Genomic DNA, 21,873 nt, shown 5'->3' on the forward strand with positions numbered 1-21,873 from the left:
GATTATGATTTTGATGAAGATTATATTTCAGATGAAGACTTTAATTTTAGTGGATATGAATTCACTAATTCATAATTTCAAACTTTTAATTCAGATTATGATTTTGATGAAGATTATATTTAAGATGAAGACTTTAATTGTACTGGATATGAATTCACAAATTCCGAATACTATTATGATGATATTGATTGCATTATAAAAGTATTATTTATAAAATCTAAGTATATTAAGTTATTAAAATCGTATTCATGTATATTAAATTCATCGGCTAGAGCCCCCGCGAAAGAAATTTGCGTGGCTCTGATACCAATTTCAGAGGTACCAGCGGAAAAATATGAACGATTTAAGATTATTAGTTCAAGTAAGTTATTATCCATGAAATTTAAGATTATATCTAAGTTTAAGAAACTTATGAATTTTATAAACCACATATTATAACAAATATTTAATAAGTATGCAAAATTTAAACACATAGGGATTATTTTTAAGTGTAATTTAAAATTATTAAGGCAAATATTTATATCTCTGTTTCAAATTAATTATGAGAATTTTCCTTATAAGACCCAAGAGATTCAAATATTTAAAAGTATTTTAAAATTAAAAAGAACAAGGGTCCAACATGCTTCCGTACCTTTTTCCCGTTTTGACCAAGATATCGCCGGGTTACACCAGGAGTCTTTTTACTAGGTTATTCCAGACCAAACCTAAGTAGCCTTAGGTAACTCCTCTCTGGCTCCTTCAGCAATATTCAGCTCAACCAGGTTTCGTTTCCTACTTCCGGTGTATGGTAAAAAGGAACAGTTCGTAGTTGGAGATTTTCTCTTTTTAAAAGAGAAATACTTCTAAATAGGAAGAACACTCAAATGTATTATAAGGAAAGTGAAAGTTTTTATTTCATGATGGGTATTTTACAATAAAGATGTGAAAGAAAGTACGTAAGTAAATACAAACACTCTTTTTTTTAATACATGAAAGCTTAAACACTCTTTTTTGAAATTTTGTTCCAGGCCCGATGATCTTCTTCTTCCTTCTTTTTCTTCTTATATAGGCCCCTTATCCCTTTAGATAGACTTCACCACTTTGTCATCTATATCTTGTTTTCATGTGATATTCTTTTTCTTGAAATTCTCCATTGTCAGATCATTGAATTTGGTGTTGAGATTCCTCATGAAAACTTGAACTTTGGCTTTTCTTTTCTCTTGCATCCATGTTCCCTATGGGAACTCTAACATTTGGATTTATATGATTCATGCATTCCAACTTTTATATGTATCTCATGAGAGTTTATCCATTATTTATTAAATCATTAATTTATGAAATCTTATTTTTATAAGATTAATTAAAATCTTAATCTTCAGATGATGTTTGACTCTCTTTAGGAGAATCAATAATCATATTGTCCTTTTTCTTAGAACAAGCTGGACAAACATTGTGTTGATGTTTTCTGGTTAAGCACAGTTTATATTGAGCTTGAGGACTTGATGCTATAACACCAGTATCTAAAAATCTGATTTTATCCTCTATATATTTTTTAGCTGCTGGAGGAGTTCTCCTTGCTGGAGCTATCATAACAGAGGAATGCATCTTACTTCCTCCATAAGTTCTAAATTCTCTTTTAAAAATATTTTCTAAAGTACAAAGAACTATCTTCATACCAAGTGCTCTTCTGTTATGAATATCATTTTCATTAAAACTTTGAAAAGTTTTTAATCTTTTTGTCTCTATATTGTAAGAAAGAGATGCATGAACCTTTTCTATTATAATCAGATGATATGCAGGGTAATTATTGTTTTTATAAAAATCAGGCCCTGCAGAAAATAGTTTTAACACCATAACATCACTTGGAGTAATAGTAGAGTTATATAGATAACTGTCCCTTACTCCGTCCCTAACCCATTTTGGTAAAAAGGAAATTTCTGGGAAATTTGGTGATGTAAGATATATTGAATTTATTGATCCAAAATCATACCAGTATCTTATTTCTTCAGGGGAATTACCTTGTAAGTAATTAATTCTGGGGTAAACCCCAGTACAATCAACATATCTTATATCTGTATTTTTAAGGTTATATAAATCTCTCATTTTAAACCACTGTTGCTCAACAAGATCTTGTTGAGTTGGTATCCTTTGGAAAGTATTATCAAAATTTGAAGTCTGCCCAGAATGTGGTTTAAAATTAAAATGTTTTTCTTTAGGTTCATCTTGATCAGAAGTAAGATCTATTGTTTGAACTCCCTTTGAAGATGACGGGATATCTCTTTTTTCTATTTTCACCTCCTTATATATAGGAGATAAATTCACTCTTTCTTTTATTTGGTGCTTTACCAAAGATTTCAATATCATGCTATCATATTCATAAAAGACTATTTTTGAGTCTATAAGAAGACAATTTCTTGTGATCAAATCTTTTAGGTCTGAGACCTGTTCAGGGAGAGTGCTAAAATAACTTAGCATCTCTTTCATATCTTTCATTATTTCTTTTATAGACACCACCTGCCTATCCATGTCTTCAATATGCTTATCCATTTTTTGGGCTATCTCATGATCTTCCATCTCTGGTTAAAAAATCTGCTAATACATTTTTATCAGATTTAATTATTTCTATATCAAAATTATATTCGGATAGTAAAGTTTGCCATCTAATTAACCTTTTATACTCAGGTTTAGAGGGCAAATTGTTTTTTATAAAAGCTTTTACTTGTGTATTATCAGTTCTTAGTAAAAATCTAACTGGTAATAGAAAATAATAAAGCTTTTGACAACTTTTTACAACTGCTAAAAGCTCTTTTTCGTTAATATGATATCTTGTTTCAGTGTCACTAAAAGTGCCTGAACAGTATCTACAATGCTTTCACCAACTTTTTTATTTTCGGAGTCATAGTCTATTTTTTTAAGTATCCCACTCCAGCATCTGTTTCTAATATCAAATCATCGTTTTCTTTAGGTAATTGTAATTTTGGTAAGTTCCTACAATATTCTTTTATATTTTTCACTTGGTCTTCTAAGCTTTTATCAAAACTACATATCTTATCTTTCTTTAATATGTTTTGAAAAGGCTTTCTTATATCTGCGTGATTTTTAATAAAATCTGAAGCATAATTCAATATACAAAGAAAACTTTGTACTTGCTTTTTATCTATTAATTTATTAGGAAAGGATATAATTTTTTCAAGAATATGGCTCTGGAGTTCTATTCCTTTACCATCTATTTTCATTCCTAAAAAATCAATATTATCTTTTAGTAAGCTAGTTTTTCGTTCATATAGGGCTAAACCATGTTTTATACATAAATCTATAAATATATCAAGATGTTTTAAATGATTATTGATATTATCAGATAATATTAAAATGTCATCAATATAAACAAAAATAAAATCGTAATTTTTGAATATAGTATCCATTTTTCTTTGAAAAATCTGTGGTGCATTTTTTAATCTAAAAGGCATCACAAGCCATTCATACTGACCTTGAGGGGTGGAGAATGCAGTATAACTAATACTATCAGGATGCATTTTTATTTGCCAAAATCCACTTTTACAATCAAACTTAGAAAATATCTTTTTATTTCTAGTCCAGTTTATTAAACTTTCTTTATGAGGTAAGAAATATCCATCAAAAACAGTATTATCATTTAATTTTTTATAGTTTATTACCATTCTAGGTTTTCCCCTTATTATTTCTGCATGTTTTCTTACCAGGAATGCAGGAGAACTATGTGGGCTGTGGCTAGCTCTAATTAATCTCAAATCTAAAAGTTCTTTTAATTGGGTGCTAAATTCTTTTTGGTCTTCTGGATTATATCTCATGGGCTTTATTTTTATTTCCTTATCTTTATCTTTCATTTCTAATTTTGCTGTTATATGATTTTTATTCTAAAATTGTAATGGATTATCTGTATAACATTGTTTAAGCTTATGCTTTATATTTTCAATATGGATATCTAAATTTCTTAGATTTACTTGATAGTCTAATGGTTTTTCTGGGTAACATTGTAAAATCGGGATTCCTTTTTCAAGTTTTGGGTTTGGTTTGTAGCCTATATCACCACGCTTGCTGACGCGTTTTGTAAAATTAATTGGAAATTTTCTTCCGTATGCATTTTTTATTCTTTTAACAACTATTAAGTGGTGGCATGGTGTTTTTAATATTATTTGATATGCTATTATATCAAAAGTTATCTTATTAAATCTTTCTAAAAAATCACTTCCTAATAATACGTCTGATCCTGAATCATAAAAGTAGAATGGACATTTAACTAGATATGATACTAACAATATTATTGGATTTCTTATTCCTCTTCTTAAAGAGACTATATCCTTAGAAAAACTAATAACATTACAAGGTGTTAAATCCTCATGGTATTCTTCTGGAAAGCATTCTGGTTTACAAATACTTAATCCTGAACCACTATCTATGTAAGCTGCAAAATACTCGGCTTTATAATCTTTATAGGTGATTCCTATTGGAATATAAATACTTCTAGGGCTTGTCATTTTGGTATATATATTAGTTTATCATATCGTGTTATTTTTAACCCGTAGGAGGTTATCTGATATGGTTTAACATTTTCTAAAAATGTCAATCCTAACATAATTTCTAATGTGTCGTTTTCATCCTCATTACTTATTAGTAATCTTAATGGAATTTTTTCATCTCCTTTATCATAGTTTCCACAGCTTCATTAATCTCATGTAGTTCACCATTAAAATTAGTATACTGGTGAGGTTTGTCTAATGGATATTTTTGTAAATTCTTACAAAGTTTGAAATTTATATGGTTTCCATTTGCACCTGTATCTATTAAAATGTTTACATGAGAATATTTATTTCCATTAAAGTATTCTCCTTGTATTTTGTAATTTTTTATAGTATCTTCTTTTGCTTTAATTATGTCAGAGAATCTATTAGAATTTGTATCTCTTATTAAAGGGTGACTAATTACACTTTTATTAGAAAATGATAATCTAGAAGAAACATTATTAGATAATAATAACGGTTTATCTTGTAAATCAAGACTTAATGGTCTTGAATCTATTTCTTCTATTTTAGGTAAGGTATGCGTTTGTATCTGACACACATCATTAAATAAAAAAGGAAAATCTATTATGTCTTTTATACTAAAACAATCGGAATGATAAGTATTCGATATTGCATAAGAGATAGCATATGTAATAGAATATGGCCTGTTTTGTTGTTTAAAGAAATCTTTTCTTTTAAAATCTTGTATAAACTTAACGTTTTATCAAAATCCTTGTCTTGAATATGATAGGAAATTCTTGGATAAATATTAAATTTAAGTTTTCCATATTGTAAATTTCCTCTTAATATTCCAAGACACGCTTCTTCTCTATTTTGGATCCTATTGTCCATGATTGCTAATTCTATAGGAGTATCTATACCTTCTTTAAATGTGGATTTTATTATTATTTGGATGGCTCCAACGTGAACCCATCCTAAAGTATTTCTTATTTCTGGTCTTACCTTTTGTATTTTTTCTTGAATATCCTTTTTAGATAATAAAGGTATCATAACTTTATTGGATGTTATATTAATATCTAGAGCCCTTTCTTGAATGTTTAATCCATAATATAAATGATGATCTCTAGGTCTTATTCCTAATCTTTGTAAAGTATTCAATTTAAATCCTGAATAGTTTGATAACGAAAAATTTTCATGTTGTATTTGCTTAAGATTTTTCTTATCTATTAAAATTTCTTGTTTATATTCTCCTAATTGTTCATTTTGACAATCGATTATGTTATTATTTATTTTACTACTAGAGGCTGTATCCAATCTATTCATCTTCAGATGACGTATATTCTGTTTCAGTTAAAATAAATATACTTTCATCAGAGTCTATTTCTTGAAAATCATTTATTGGTATAAAATCTCTTTCTTCGATCATTTTTCCTATATCCTCGTCTATTTCAAATATTTTAAGATTCTTTTTAAACTTTTTTGACATTCATTTGCATAATGACCTTTTTCATGACAGAAATAACATTTACATTCCTTAGGACCTCGTTTTCTTTTATAAGTAGGCTTAAACGTCTTCTTATATCCCTTTCTCTTATAGTATTTTGTTTTACGCTTTTTAAAATATCTTTTTCTAAAATGAGTTCTTTTCTTATATTTTCTTTTTATCTTTCCATAATAATATGAACTATCACATCCAATCATTAAAGGCATATTTGGACTACTACAACATAAAGATATTTTTCTTTTTAATCCCTTGCTTAATTTAGCTAATATAGCATCTCCGCACCATTCACTTAATTTATCTCTAACATGAGTTATTCTTTTTCCTAACGTATCAGCTGTTCCTGGATTATAAGTTTTTATTAATCTTTGTCCCCAAGGGTCTGGTATTTTTGTAAAAAATAATGCTAAATAACTATTCATATCTGGTACTTGATTATATATATGGTAATAATAATCTTGAAATACACAAATATATCTATCTATTTCACATATGTCACATAATTGTAATCTTATTAAGGCTGTTGAGTATTTTTCGATAGTTGCTGGGTCTTTTATAATATTTCCTTCTCCATAAAATTCTAACCTAAAGGCTTCCACTGCTCTTGTTATTATGTTTGCTATTATTTCATCTTGTTCAAATATTGTTCTCTTTATATCTAAAGGTAAATTTTGCCAATATCTTAAAACACTATTTATTAAAGTTCTTTCTAAGAATCCTTGAAGTGTTTCAATATCCATTCTATTAACAGAAACTGCTATTCTTAAAGCTGTTTTCCATTTATCTATTGCGTCTTCCGTATTTTTTATACAATCTACGTCTAAATATATTCCAAAGGGATTAATCGGTTCATTTTTCATATTCTGGTATGGTTTATAATTATCTTCATTTTTTATTGTTGATTTTACAGCAGCATATCCTTGTGCTGACCTACGGGTTTCATCTCTTATTGGAATTTTAGGATTTGTACTTGAGCTTGTTTGTTCAGTATCATTAATATTAAAGTTTTCCTCATTAGCCTTTATATTTATAAAATTATCATTTAATTCCATATCCCCTATCTTTGTTATTAAATTTTCTATTTCAGGAGATACGTAAACTTCGCTTTCAGAGTCGTCTGAGCTCATTTCTAATTTCTTTTATATTCTTTAGGAATTTTCATATTTTGTAAAAGTTAAACTAAAGGTTCCTGAAATCTATTTGGGGTTATTTTGTTTTTTCTATTTGGGAACGCTGCTTCTAATAAATCTATAATCGTATCTAATTTAAAAATTATTTTATCTCCATAAAATATAATTGTTTTTTGTAATTCTATCATATCTCTATCTATTTTTAAAGAGTTTTCTGTTTCTTTTAGTTTATTAAAACTATTATTTTCCATTACGGTGAAGGGTATTGCCAATCAGTATCATCATAATAGTATTCGGAATTAGTGAATTCATATCCACTAAAATTAAAGTCTTCATCTGAAATATAATCTTCATCAAAATCATAATTTGAATTAAAAGTTTGACTAATTTCTTCTGTTTGCATTATAAAAGTATTATTTATAAAATTAAAATCTAAGTATATTAAGTTATTAAAATCGTATTCATGTATATTAAATTCATCGGCTAGAGCCCCCGCGAAAGAAATTTGCGTGGCTCTGATACCAATTTCAGAGGTACCAGCGGAAAAATATGAACGATTTAAGATTATTAGTTCAAGTAAGTTATTATCCATGAATATTTATTTCCATTAAAGTATTCTCCTTGTATTTTGTAATTTTTTATAGTATCTTTTTTTGCTTTAAAATTGGTATAATCTTAAATTTCATGGATAATAACTTACTTGAACTAATTTCTTGGGATACTTAAAAATATAGACTATGAACTAATATACATGAATACGATTTTAATAACTTAATATACTTAGATTTTAATTTTATAAATAATACTTTTATAATGCAAACAGAAGAAATTAGTCAAACTTTTAATTCAGATTATGATTTTGATGAAGATTATATTTCAGATGAAGACTTTAATTTTAGTGGATATGAATTCACTAATTCCGAATACTATTATGATGATACTGATTGGCAATACCCTTCACCGTAATGAAAAATAATAGTTTTAATAAACTAAAAGAAACAGAAAACTCTTTAAAAATAGATAGAGATATGATAGAATTACAAAAAACAATTATATTTTATGGAGATAAAATAATTTTTAAATTAGATACGATTATAGATTTATTAGATATAATCTTAAATTATAAAAGTATTATTTATAAAATTAAAATCTAAGTATATTAAGTTATTAAAATCGTATTCATGTATATTGAATTTAAAATACATGAATACGATTTTAATAACTTAATATACTTAGATTTTAATTTTATAAATAATACTTTTATAATGCAAACAGCGGAAAAATATTCTTTTATATTAAATTTTCAAGAAATTATATACTTTTATAATGCAAACAGAAGAAATTAGTCAAACTTTTAATTCAGATTATGATTTTGATGAAGATTATATTTCATGGATAATAACTTAAGGTATTAAGTTATAAAATTAAAATCTAAGTATATTAGATATAATCTTAGATACAAGTAAGTTATTATCCACTTAATACTGAAATTGATGAAGAAATTAATACTTGATGATTTCCAATTAATAGTTATACGATTTTAATAACTTAATAAACTTAGCTTACTAAAAGATAATATAGACACCACCTGCCTATCCATGTCTTCAATATGCTTATCCATTTTTTGGGCTATCTCATGATCTTCCATCTCTGGTTAAAAAATCTGCTAATACATTTTTATCAGATTTAATTATTTCTATATCAAAATTATATTCGGATAGTAAAGTTTGCCATCTAATTAACCTTTTATACTTAGGTTTAGAGGGCAAATTGTTTTTTATAAAAGCTTTTACTTGTGTATTATCAGTTCTTAGTAAAAATCTAACTGGTAATAGAAAATAATAAAGCTTTTGACAACTTTTTACAACTGCTAAAAGCTCTTTTTCGTTAATATGATATCTTGTTTCAGTGTCACTAAAAGTGCCTGAACAGTATCTACAAATGCTTTCACCAACTTTTTTATTTTCGGAGTCATAGTCTATTTTTTTAAGTATCCCACTCCAATAATATTCTGAAGCATCTGTTTCTAATATCAAATCATCGTTTTCTTTAGGTAATTGTAATTTTGGTAAGTTCCTACAATATTCTTTTATATTTTTCACTTGGTATTCTAAACTTTTATCAAAACTAAATATCTTATCTTTCTTTAATAGGTTTTGAAAAGGCTTTCTTATATCTGCGAGATTTTTAATAAAATCTGAAGCATAATTCAATATACCAAGAAAACTTTGTACTTGCTTTTTATCTATTAATTTATTATGAAATGATATAATTTTTTCAAGAATATGGCTCTGGAGTTCTATTCCTTTACCATCTATTTTCATTCCTAAAAAATCAATATTATCTTTTAGTAAGCTAGTTTTTCGTTCAGATAGGGCTAAACCATGTTTTATACATAAATCTATAAATATATCAATATTAATTCAAGTAAATTATTATCCATGAAATTTAAGATTATATCTAAGTTTAAGAAACTTATGAATTTTATAAACCACATATTATAACAAATATTTAATAAGTATGCAAAATTTAAACACATAGGGATTATTTTTAAGTGTAATTTAAAATTATTACGGCAAGTATTTATATCTCTTGGTTTAGCCTTATTTATATTGATAATAACTTATTTTGTTATAAATATTAGTATTCTTATGATATTTGACGCATATATAATATCCATTTTTTTTATATTTACCATTTTCGAGTACACCCAACTCCCCAGTCGGCCACTTAGGGTCCGCCTAGAAACTTTTGCAACCTTGGTTTTTGGAGCATATTAGCAGTGTTTTTGAATTACCAGTCTATGTTTCGTTGGGATGTTTGTGCATTATTGCTTAATTCACAAAACTATTGTTTATATAGTATTATAGTACTTGCTATGTTTCCTCTTTAAATATAATAAACTAAAAACTTCAGTTCGATGATGGGAGGTATATCCACTTTTTAAAGTGTCTCTATAGATGGTGAAGAAAGTTTCCACCTGAAGGAATTTTAAGAAAAAAGTAATCATTGGACTGAATTGGATAATGTTTTAGGAAAATATGGATGCTTTTTTGCACTTTTGCTATTAGTGTTGATTCTCTAGTTATTTTCCTGTTTTCTATGGATTAACTGTATAACATATTATCCATATGCATTTCATATTGACTGTTGAATATCATAAATGATAGCGTGTCAAAGTATACCGACTCAATGATGATGGAAAATGGGATGATCAAGGGACTGGGCACGTCACCATTGACTATATGGAGGTCTGTTTTTATACTTCAGTTTTCACTTTTGTGAAAAGAGATTTATACTTCAGTTTTCACTTTATGATCAAGGGACCTACTACCATCAAGCAAGCTCAGACACTGAATGGACGCCTAGTCGCACTTAACCGCTTTTTGGCAAACCATGCGGATAGGTCGTTCCCATTCGTGTCAACATTGAGAAACTGTTTAAGGAAAACGCACTTACGCTGGACACCAGAAGCGGAAGCAGCTTTTCAGGAAATTCGGTCACGCTTGATCGAACTCCCAACGCTCACAGCACCAGAAGCGGAGGAGGAATTAATCCTATACCTTTCCGCCACAGATAGAGCAACCGGGGCCGTCCTCCTAGTAGAACGAAAAGGCATCCAGATGCCAATCTACTATGTTAGCCGTGTCCTAACAGACGTAGAAACCTGGTACTCTACCCTGGAAAAATTAGTCTTAGCACTTGTACAGGCTTCAAGCAGGCTAAGACGATATTTCCAAGGTCACCCAATCACCATTCTCACCAACTGCAAACTCGCAAACGTTCTAGGCAAACCCGAATTGTCAGGACGCCTAGCCAAATGGGCAATAGAATTGGGAGAATACGCGATAAAGTACAAGCCGAGGCCAGCCATAAAAGGCCAGGTATTGGCCGACTTTATTGCAGAAGTCCCCACTTCGCGGGAGAAAGAGTGCCAGGAGGAGGCTCAAACCTCTCCAGCACAGGACATCGATGATGTCTGGCGACTCTACACTGATGGAGCAGCCAGCAATGAGGGCTCAGGCCCAGGGTTGAAACTAACCAACCCAGCAGGCCAAGAATACACTTACGCTATTCGACTGGATTTTCCAAGTACAAATAACGAAGCAGAGTATGAAGCATTCTTGGCCGGGCTGAGAATTGCGCGTAAGATGGGAGTGAAAAACTTGGAAGGCCACGTGGATTCCATGTTAATAGCCAACCAAATAAACTGGACGTACACGGCCGTGAACGACACAATGGCCCTGTACCTCGCACAAGCAAAAACCCTTATGCGCGACTTTAACGATTGTAAGGTCATACACGTCAAGCGTAGCGAAAACAAATCTGCGGATACGTTAAGCAAGCTTGCATCATTAGCCTTCACCCACTTGGGAAAGGACATCCGCATTGAACTCCTTGGAGCACCATCAGTCCCGCACAAGGAAATCTGTGTCATCCAAACCGGCACAGAAACGTGGATGACACCAATAATAAATTACCTTGCGGCGGGTATACTACCAGAGTCAAAAACACAGGCAAGAAAAATACGCTGTAAAGCACTGAACTATCAACTCATCGATGACATCCTTTACAGGCGTAATTTTCTTGGCCCACTCCTAAGATGCGTGGACAACCAAGATGCTGGCTACCTCCTAAGGGAAGTGCACGAGGGCATCTGTGGAGTACACGCAGGTCCACGCGCTGTTGTAGCTAAGCTAAATAACGCGGGATACTTTTGGCCGGGATGCATACAGATGCGCTGGCATACATCAGAAAGTGTAGGTCTTGCCAACTCTACGCACCCAACACGCATCGCCCGAAGTATGAACTTGTTCCAGTCACCTCTTCATGCCATTTCAGAAGTGGGCCATCGATGTGACAGGCCCATTTCCCACAGCAGCAGGGAACGTTCAGTTTCTGGTGGTAGCCATCGACTACTTCACCAAGTGGATAGAAGCAAAACCCTTAGCCCAAACAACCGCAAAACATATCAAAAAATTTATTTGGGAATTTATTATTTGTCGTTTTGGACTTCCCCAGAATTTGGTGAGCGATAACGGCACCAACTTTGCTGACAAGAAGCTACAAAAGTGGCTGGAAGAACTTCAAATCACCCACACCTTTACCTCAGTGGCGCACCCGCAGGGTAATGGTGAGGTGGAAAGAGCAAATAAGAGCATCGTCGACGGCATAAAGAAAAAACTCTTGGAACACAGATCCAGCTGGGTGGACGAAGTTCCACACGTCCTTTGGGCAAACAAAACGCTGAAAAAGGCCAGTACGGGAGAAACCCCGTTCAGCCTCACTTATGGCACTGAAGCCATGGTCCCGGTCGAAATTGGTTTACCCTCACCAAGGGTCTTGATTCAGCCAGAAGACAATGATGCGGAAAGACGGCTAGACCTTATGCTAACCGAAGAACGCAGAGACTTAGCCGCAGCGCGTGAAGAGAACTACAAGCGACAAATGCAAAAGTACTACAACACGCGGGTAAAACTCTGCAACTTCAATGTCGGAGACTACATACTGCGTAACAACGAGGCTTCGAACCAAGAACGCCCAGGAAAGCTGGCCCCGGTCTGGGAAGGGCCATACATTATCAAAGAAGTTTTGGGAAAGGGCGCATACCGGCTCGAAAGGCTCGATGGCACCCCCATCCCAAGAACATGGAATGGAGCTCAATTACGCAAATGTTACATGTAGATCAATTCCAAACTTATAAAGAAAAGGCCTAGAGCCACTTCTAATGGAAATGATTCTCCTTTATCACATTGTGTTGATAGCCTTACCTTTATACTTATTCAAAACACTGATATGCCGGTATTCACCGCATAAATAAGTGGGGAAGTAAGTCGTTGCGTGTGGAAGGCGGCAAAACCCGCATAAACACAAAACGGCAAAATGAAAGTGACGGTCCTACCCGCACAATCATGATAGAGGAAACTGAACACTAACCTATTGACAACCGCGCGTCGAAAGGTTAACTTATTCAAAACATTGATATGTCGGTATTCACCGCATAAATAAGTGGGGAAGTAAGTCGTTGCGTGTGGACGGCGGCAAAACCCGCATAAACACAAGAAACGGCAAAAATTTCTAAGGAAAACATGAGGAAAACCTTCACGCAGGTCAGTTATAGGTGAAGTTTGGTCATCCCACTAAATGAAAGTGACGGTCCTACCCGCACAATCATGATAGAGGAAACTGAACACTAACCTATTGACAACCGCGCGTCGAAAGGTTAACTTATTCAAAACACTGATATGCCGGTATTCACCGCATAAATAAGTGGGGAAGTCAGTCGTTGCGTGTGGACGGCGGCAAAACCCGCATAAACACAAGAAACGGCAAAAATTTCTAAGGAAAACATGAGGAAAACCTTCACGCAGGTCAGTTATAGGTGAAGTTTGGTCATCCCACTAAATGAAAGTGACGGTCCTACCCGCACAATCATGATAGAGGAAACTGAACATTAACCAATTGACAACCGCGCGTCGAAAGGTTAACTGATTCAAAACACTTGGAAAATTGCTAAGTTAAACTAAAGTATGCATGAGCGAATCATATATTGTTTATGAGGCAAAACAAGTGCCAAATTAAACTATAATATGCATGAGCAAGTCATATAACGTTTATAAAGCAAATCAAAAAGATTCAAAAAGATTCAAATATTCAAAAATAAGAGGGAATATACCCACTTACCTTGGTAACCAAGAAACTGTAAGACAAGTGCGGGTACAGTGTCAAGGCGAAACCCTTCACATACTTAGCACCTGCAGGGAATTGAAGCCAAGAATACCTTGGAAGTCAAGTAACTATAAGACGAGTGCGGGTACAGTGTCAAGGCGAAACCCTTCACATACTTAGCACTTGCAGGGAATTAAAACCAAGAAGGATCTTCTGGGCCTTGCTTGTGGAAAGGGAAATAACATCCCCGTATAGCGGGAACGTTGAGAACTAGATTGTTTGAAGCTCCAAGATGGAATTGGTTGTTTAACATAATTGATCACTATGTCTAAAACTACCAAAACCTCGTGGAGAATCTACACAAGTGAAACTCAACGCTTCTGACTTGCGAGGAGGTTACACACCTACCCGCATCATACCCAAAGATCAAGCAGAAAAGTCGGGAATTTCTGCACGTGACATTAGGAAAACCGCGGGAAGAATCCCCATGGAAAACCTTAAAACTAAAAACCCTTTTCAAAACCCTTTGCTTAAGTCCAAAAGTTCACCTCACTTATTAACAATTCATGAGAAAAACATTGGACTGGGGGGACTTGAAGAGGTAGGTCCCAGCAGAGCCCAGTTGGACCCGCAAGACTCACCTTGAAGAGGGACGTCTGCGCAAAGACCAACTGGTTCCGCAGGACCCACCATGCTCAGAGAGATGAAGACCTTACGCGCAATACGCAAGCTGTTCCAGCAGGAAAAGCCTCCCAATGGTGAAGTACCCCGCCTGTTCCCGCAGCTGCGGATACAAGCCATCAGGGAAGGCTACCCGCACTAATAGCAAGGCTACACGCACAAGGCACTAACTCTCAATAATTCAGTAATGTCACCTGAAGAAGGAATGAGCAAGGCGGGAATACTCCCGCCCAAATGAGCCAGTCCGTACGCTTCTGGAGGATCTTTTGTACTATACCTGCCAAGGTATGGACAAAATAGACAAGATCTGCCCAAAGCAGCCCATGAACCAATCACAGGGTGACAGCTCACTGACAACAGTACGACGAGCAGCACGCTCTAGTACTTAATGTCACTATCAGCCGCTGCCTACTCACCAACCCTCATCGTGGCACGTACATAGCCTGCAGTTGGTGGAAAAGGAATAGTACACAGCCGGCCATGTCACTATCAGCCGCTGCCTACCCACCAACCACCAGCATGGCACGTGCGTAGCCCACAGTTGGTAGAAAAGGAATATTATACAGCTGGCTGTACCTGCTTGGAAACCTACATTCTGCTATAAATACTCCAACATCTTGGAACGGTATCATTATCTTATCATATACTATCTTATACCATCACATATCTTATCTGCTCTAGCTATTTCTCTTAATATACATTTATATTCAGAGCAATCTAGTCTGATTCTCACGGCGGAGGGTGGTCACAAGGAGGTACCCCCCCTTCTCAGTGACGAACTCACGGTGTCTGTTTTGCAGGTCATCAGAAAAATAACCATCTTTGCCGGACCTAACCCTCGTGGGAAACATCTACTTGACCCTAAGATTATCCGTAATCTGCCGGGGTCACTTAGTGTTTCTTCACTACACATGCTCATTTGATTTCACAAAATATAATTACAAGTTTAGTACTTCAACTTTTATCAAATTTTATTAATTTAAGAAATAATTACAACTTTCATCCCTCATGTTTACCCAATTTTTACTTTAACTTTATTCTTTTTGGTTTTCTTGTTATATCTTTTACAAAATTATGATTAAAAATAAATATGAGCGTACCCATTTAAGGAGCTTATTTTTATTGACGTGTCAATATAATTTTTTTAAAACAGAGAAACGGTTCAAATTGTACAAGTCATTAATGCATGAATATATGCATGTATGTACAAGTTAGTTTTACAATTAAAAATTAATTATGAGTATAGTACCTTAACTTTACTCAAATTTTGTTATGTTAAGGATTACCTACAACTTTGACCCCTCTTGTTTATATAAATATTATTTTCTTTTGATATGTTTTACAAAAATATGATTAAAAATACTCAAATCATATAAATATCAAAATAACCAAGGTGAACTCAAGTTTAAGATTTTATCTTTAGTTTCGAGCTTAGCTGAGTTGGCTTTGTATGATGTTCGACTCGAGCTAGGCTTGGCTCGCTAACAACCTTTTAAGTGTTATTTCCCGCTACATCGTGCAGGCATCTGACTAGTAAGAATTAACGAATATGGCTTCACATAAACAATTTAAAAGTTCACTCTTATTAAAGGATCAGATACGTAATGCTATTAATGCTAACAGAAGTTATGTATGCTTGTCAATGTGTAGGTATATTTCTTGCAAGAGTTTTGTATCCTAATTAAGAGCCTGCAAATGGTCCAACAACTCCGCTTATTTAGGTAATCATCTTGGTTCCTTTTTTTTATATAACGAATCACGATCGTCTGACTAGGGTTTGAGTTTTTGCATCCTTAATAGAGATCTAGTGAATGAAGACCTATATGGTGTCATTACCGGTATTTTGCAGAGTGATGATAAGAAGCTTGTTCTAACTGGGTAATCAATTTGTATAAAGCCACTTCGTTTAATGTTTTCTTTTATATTATATTAATTAATTTAAGCGGCACACAGATTACATTAATACTTTGGTATATAAATCTTATGGATGCAGGACAGACATCCTCATGTTTTCTGTGAACCAGGATCCGTCCTTGTTGCGTGCTTATGTTAGTCGGAAGGAAGGTGTTCCCTTGCTCGGCCTTTTGGTATGTGAGACTAGGCCTGTAAATGAACCTAACGGAGATGAATAGCACATGTTCATGTTCGTTTATTTACAAGTCACCAAACAAATGATTGGACACGGACAGTCATGACAAATGGAGTTTCTTTTTGTTTGTGTTCGCTAAGAAAAAGAGCGTACTCGTCTTCGTTCGTTAACAACGTAGACGGACAGTTGTAAACGAATACAAACAAATGAACATAACTGAAGTACTGAACATAGATGCACAAACAAAATTGAGCAACCGACGATTAAATATAAATGCGAACATCAATTTATTGGGCCTTAAAAATTAATAAAACAAGACTATATTGTAATTGGTGATATTTTAATATCCAAAATCTTGACTTATTTATCATAGACCCAAACGTTTTAATTAAAATATTAATGAAGGAACGTAAACGCACGAACATATTCAAACGTTCTCAAACAAAAATGAATGTACGAGACATGCTTGCTTTTTTTAACTAATTAAACAAAAACTGTTGTTTGTGTACGTCCTTTTATTAAATAAACAAACATAAACGAACTTCGTGCCAAATGGTTCAATGAATGACAATGTGTATGGTATTTTTAAAGGTATCAAAATGGGCCGGGCTGTGTTGTGTTGCCCTGAAACCCATTTTGTCTGCAATTTTTAGTTTCTTTTACAAATAGCTATCGATGATTTATTTTTAATCTATTTCAAATAACAGTTTTTTATTTTTATTGAACAAGATGATTTAGGATGTTCTGTATAAAAAAATACACGTTGGGCAACTTTCAGACATATGACCGTTCTCCTTAGCTTAATTTTTTTTTTTAATTTTTGTAAATGGATGGAAATTTTTCCAGCTTTAGGTAATTTTATTGTTCTTTACAAGATGACATGCGCGAAATGTTTTACAGGTGAAAGGGATGCTTACAGACTTTGGAAATGATATGCATTGTCAATTTCTTGAAATAATCAAAAGCCTTCTTGATTCTTTTTCTTCAGCAGGACAGGTGGCAGTTATTTTGTACGTATTCTTTTTGCTTTTGAGTTCAAGTTCAACTCACATTTCACTTCAAATTTGTTACAGAGAGATGCAATTGTTGAAATCTTCTACGAGAGGCACTTGGATCAATTATCAACGTTATAACATCTTCTTGCAAGAATATTAATGGAAATGAGGAATTTCAAAGGACTGCAAAGCCTGAAATACTTTTGAACATATGCGATCTTTTATGCTTCTGCGTTCATCATCATCCTTATAGAATAAAGTACTCCAATACGAAATAATCATTTATATCACACCATCATTTGGCATGTTAAATTGAATGCAAATATCTTTGTTTGGCTTGCAGGTGCAATTTCTTGCTTAATGGTGTATTAGATAAAGTTCTATATCTGACTAGAAGAAAGGAAAAATATCTTGTAGTCGTAGCCGTTCGGTTTATCCGAACCCTAATTTCACATAATGTATGTAATCATTTTCTGGTTTTGGGATTTAATCAAAATTTATTCTTCATAGCTCATAACCAAATTATAATTTTAAATTATTTGATCATGTTTTACAGGATGAACATCTTGCGAGCTATATTGCTAAAAATAATGTATTAAAACCCATTATTGATACTTTTATCAGTAATGGAAATCGCTATAATTTATTGAACTCTGCAGTTCTTGAGCTTTTTGAGCATACCCGCAAGGTATTTATTTCTTTTTGAATTTTTGTTTGTTATGGCATATGATTTGTGACATGACGTACATCATGCAGGAAAATTTAAAGATACTACTGAAGTATTTAGTTGAAACGTTTTGGGATAAGCTGGTCAAATTTGATGGTTTACCGTCCATTCAATCTCTCAAAGTTAGATATGATCAGACCCAAAAAGAAGATTCTAGAAAACGTGTAGAAGAGCGTGTTTTGGAGAAGGAAGAGGAAGATTATTTTAACAAGGACAGGTAATTTTTTTATTTTTTATTTATTATTCAGTGGAGTCGACTAGGGGTGTGAACAAGCCGAACCAGGCTCAACTAGGCTTGGCTAGCCTAGCTCGGCTCGTTTCGAGCTATGTTTCTAAAAATCGAGCTCTGCTCGTGAATAGGTTTTCAAGCTTGGGCTCAGCTTGTTTATTATTTGTTAATTAATTTATGTTCATTTTCTATAATCTTTTATGTATTTAATTAATACTTTATATATTGTTATTTATATCATAATATCATATATAATAATATTTATTATATGAATATATGAATATGTATATAATACATTAAATAGAAATTATATAAATAAGAGGCTTGTTTAGGCTCGCGAGCCAGCTCGAGCTTGACTGATGAAGCTCGGGTTCGGACTCATTTATTAACAAGGTTTGAGCTTGATCCCATTTAGGCTTGGATCGGCTCGGGCTTTTAGCGAGCCGATATCTAGTAAATCACGAGTGGTTTGGGATTGTTTTCACCCCTAGAGGTAACAACTTTGATCCATTTTTATTTAAACTGGTTCGACTATGTCTATCATTTTTGCTAAAGAATCAAACGGGTAAAAACAAAGTTTCCCTCGAGTGTATTTACTATCCATAAAACCTCTCACCTCACTTTGTTCTAAAAGATACATTATTATAGAATAGTATAATTTATGATAATATTGACACTAATGATTCATAAGTAATAACGTTGACAAAAGACTGTTTAGGGGACCTGGCTCGACCCGTTTTGATTTGTACGAAATTAACTATTTTGACCTGAAACCTATATTGACTCATTCATTTGACTGAATTTGGGTATATTTAACTAGTGATGAAGAAGATTCTGCATCTGCATCAACACAGCGTACCGCACAGATACGCGCTACACCTGGTGTATCAAGTGGGCCCGATACGAGCTCACCATCATTAAGGTATTTAGTTTAATAATTAATATCTTTAGTTTGACAACATTAAATTATGTTTGTTACAAATTTGTTTCTGTACTCAGGGTTGGGGGGCTAGTTGATTACGAAGACGACGATGATGATGAAGACTACAAACCGCCACCCAAAAAACAGTTAGAAAAACCTGAAGATGATGAAAAAAGTCTAGAATTTAGGTTAAAAAGAAAACTTTTGGCTGCAAAAGAAGATCCCAACTTAGTAAAGAAACATCGTTTAGTAGGGAGAAACCCTAAATCAAAAGAAAGTTTATTTGCTACACTATGCTCAACTTTAAGTCATGCAGCATTACCTTCTAAAAAACCAACTACCAGTACACACAGTGTTGATGAAACGGGCCAGGGCCATGAAAAGAACGGGCCGGCTAGCCCGTCTGAGAATAATAACCACCCGAGTAAAGTTCCTGAAGAAAAAGGAGTTACGGGCATCTAGAAGCCAGTTTGATAGCCCCGCCCAAGTTAAATGGCAGCTTTCTTAACAATGATGCGGACAAATGAGACAATTTCTTCACAAGGTATCGGGTTGGTTACGTATTCTTAATGCTTTTGGCCCATTTGTACAAACCCTCTGTATAAGTTAAACTTAACTCACAAATTTTGCCTTCATTTTATGGACTATGTTTAGTTATCTGAAGTGTTTTTGTGTTGGGTTTGTGTAAAAGGAAGAATGGTGGTTTAAAATGGTAGAATCCTCCCTTTTGGGAGAGTATATGTTGTACATTGATGTTCTAAAAGGAAACCGAGAGAATTCTACTTAGATTTAATTCGATTATTCTATGATCTTAAATCTTTGATGTTTATTCGGCATTTGCTGTATAAATTTGATGACAACCCTACCCTGTTGAAGTAGTTTTGCTGCAAGCGAAAATGATGTTAGTCTGATCTTGGACCATTTGATTTTGTTGGAGGACATAATATAGATTTGAGTGATGTCTTTATTCCTCTGATTTCTTGTCGCCTATATTGATTCTCTGTTAGTAGATCAGTTAAAGATAGAGTGATGTACAACTTGAATGTACGCGGAAGTAGCATAACTTGGTGGGTGTCGGACTTATTAGCAGAGTTGTAGTGCCTTCGGCCTGTTAGTTTACGCTAGCCGCATTAGCTGCATGATGTTTGCATTAGAAGTACTTTTTCCTTGTTTTAATGACTTGAGAACTATAATTTTTTCAGCAATCTTTTAGTTAATATATTTAGTTTCGTCAATGCTACGTAATGCGTTGTTGAAAGCATAAGAAATACAGAAAATAATCGCAATACAATGTAGGAGATATTTAAATATGAAGCATTGCATTACATTACATTGTATAATCTTTCTATCATGAACTTATTTTGTTATAATTACATATCTATCTTTAACTTCGTTTGTAAACAAATATCATTTTATGCTACAAATTATGTTACAATACGATAATCCATACATTTTCGTCTTATGTTTGGTTAGTAATGTCTAAAAGTTGTGTAGACCTGACTAATTCAGCGGCCAGTTTTAAGTAACGGGACTTAGGTAGCACAACATGCCCTATTTGTATTGCATGTTTCACTAAAGAAAGGTGTTGGTTAAAAGGAACTACAATAATCACTTTGCTAGGTCTTTATATCATTTTGATGAAGCAAGGATCTCGGTTTTCTCTCACAGCATCCCTCTATACTGGGATAAACTTATCTCGAAACTAGGATCCAAATGACGTAACAGTGTTTTAATTCGGGTGTTTGAATTTCCAATTAAAAAAATCAAGCAATTTTAAGTTTTACGTCAATTGACTTTTATTATTTTTCCGATCAAAATCCATAAAACGTTGATTTGAAACTTGGGAAAAAACTTAACAACGTTAGGTGTTTTTTAACGGAGGTTCATTGAGACAAAAATAGTTGAAAGGTTGGATCGTTGGTAATGATTTTTAAATGTGTATTATTATCGGTCAATACACAAAAGATAAGATTATTTATATCTAGTTTGCCATATATTTCTAAAATTTGTCACTTAATTAATAAGGTTTAAAGAAAGCTTATAGATGCCAATATTTACCAATCAAAAGGAGAGAAGGTATGAACGCTATATAGTTTCACGTAAAAGCTATTTTCTCACCACCCTTGTTTTATTCGTGAAGTTGTGAGAGACATTTGAGTACAATTACCCAAGAAAAGAAACCCTCTATAGTCTTGTTATGACAGAAATCATGCAAATTTAATTTCATTAAACAGTCTTTGTAAATGACCACAAACCGTTAGGTGTCATTATAAATATTCGCAACACAAGACATGCTTTTACCTTCTGATAAGTTGATAGTGTTTGGCCCACCCGTATCGAACACATTGGGTGAGCTAGACTCATGGAAGGTTTGTCTATGAGCATGGTGAATAGATACCTCACTAAGACGGTGGTCATGCACCCCGTTACTTTCTCACATGCAATCTTCCTT

The 21,873-nt window shown here is 33.2% G+C and overlaps 1 pseudogene across 1 annotated transcript; it reads left to right on the forward strand.

The window, feature by feature from the left end:
- Nucleotides 1-10,069: 10,069 nt before the first annotated feature.
- Nucleotides 10,070-20,217, forward strand: LOC143529598 (uncharacterized; annotated as a pseudogene). Its single transcript, XR_013134689.1, has 12 exons — nucleotides 10,070-10,081; nucleotides 10,280-10,360; nucleotides 16,110-16,180; nucleotides 16,260-16,337; nucleotides 16,453-16,546; nucleotides 17,449-17,544; nucleotides 17,622-17,802; nucleotides 17,887-18,001; nucleotides 18,100-18,231; nucleotides 18,300-18,487; nucleotides 19,320-19,421; nucleotides 19,499-20,217. The product of XR_013134689.1 is annotated as an uncharacterized LOC143529598 (transcript).
- Nucleotides 20,218-21,873: the final 1,656 nt, after the last annotated feature.

This window comes from Bidens hawaiensis, unplaced genomic scaffold (genome assembly GCF_021521415.1).
Source record: "Bidens hawaiensis isolate Kalapana, Puna unplaced genomic scaffold, B.hawaiensis_p1.1 tig00008580_1, whole genome shotgun sequence".
NCBI classification, from domain to species: Eukaryota; Viridiplantae; Streptophyta; class Magnoliopsida; order Asterales; family Asteraceae; genus Bidens; species Bidens hawaiensis.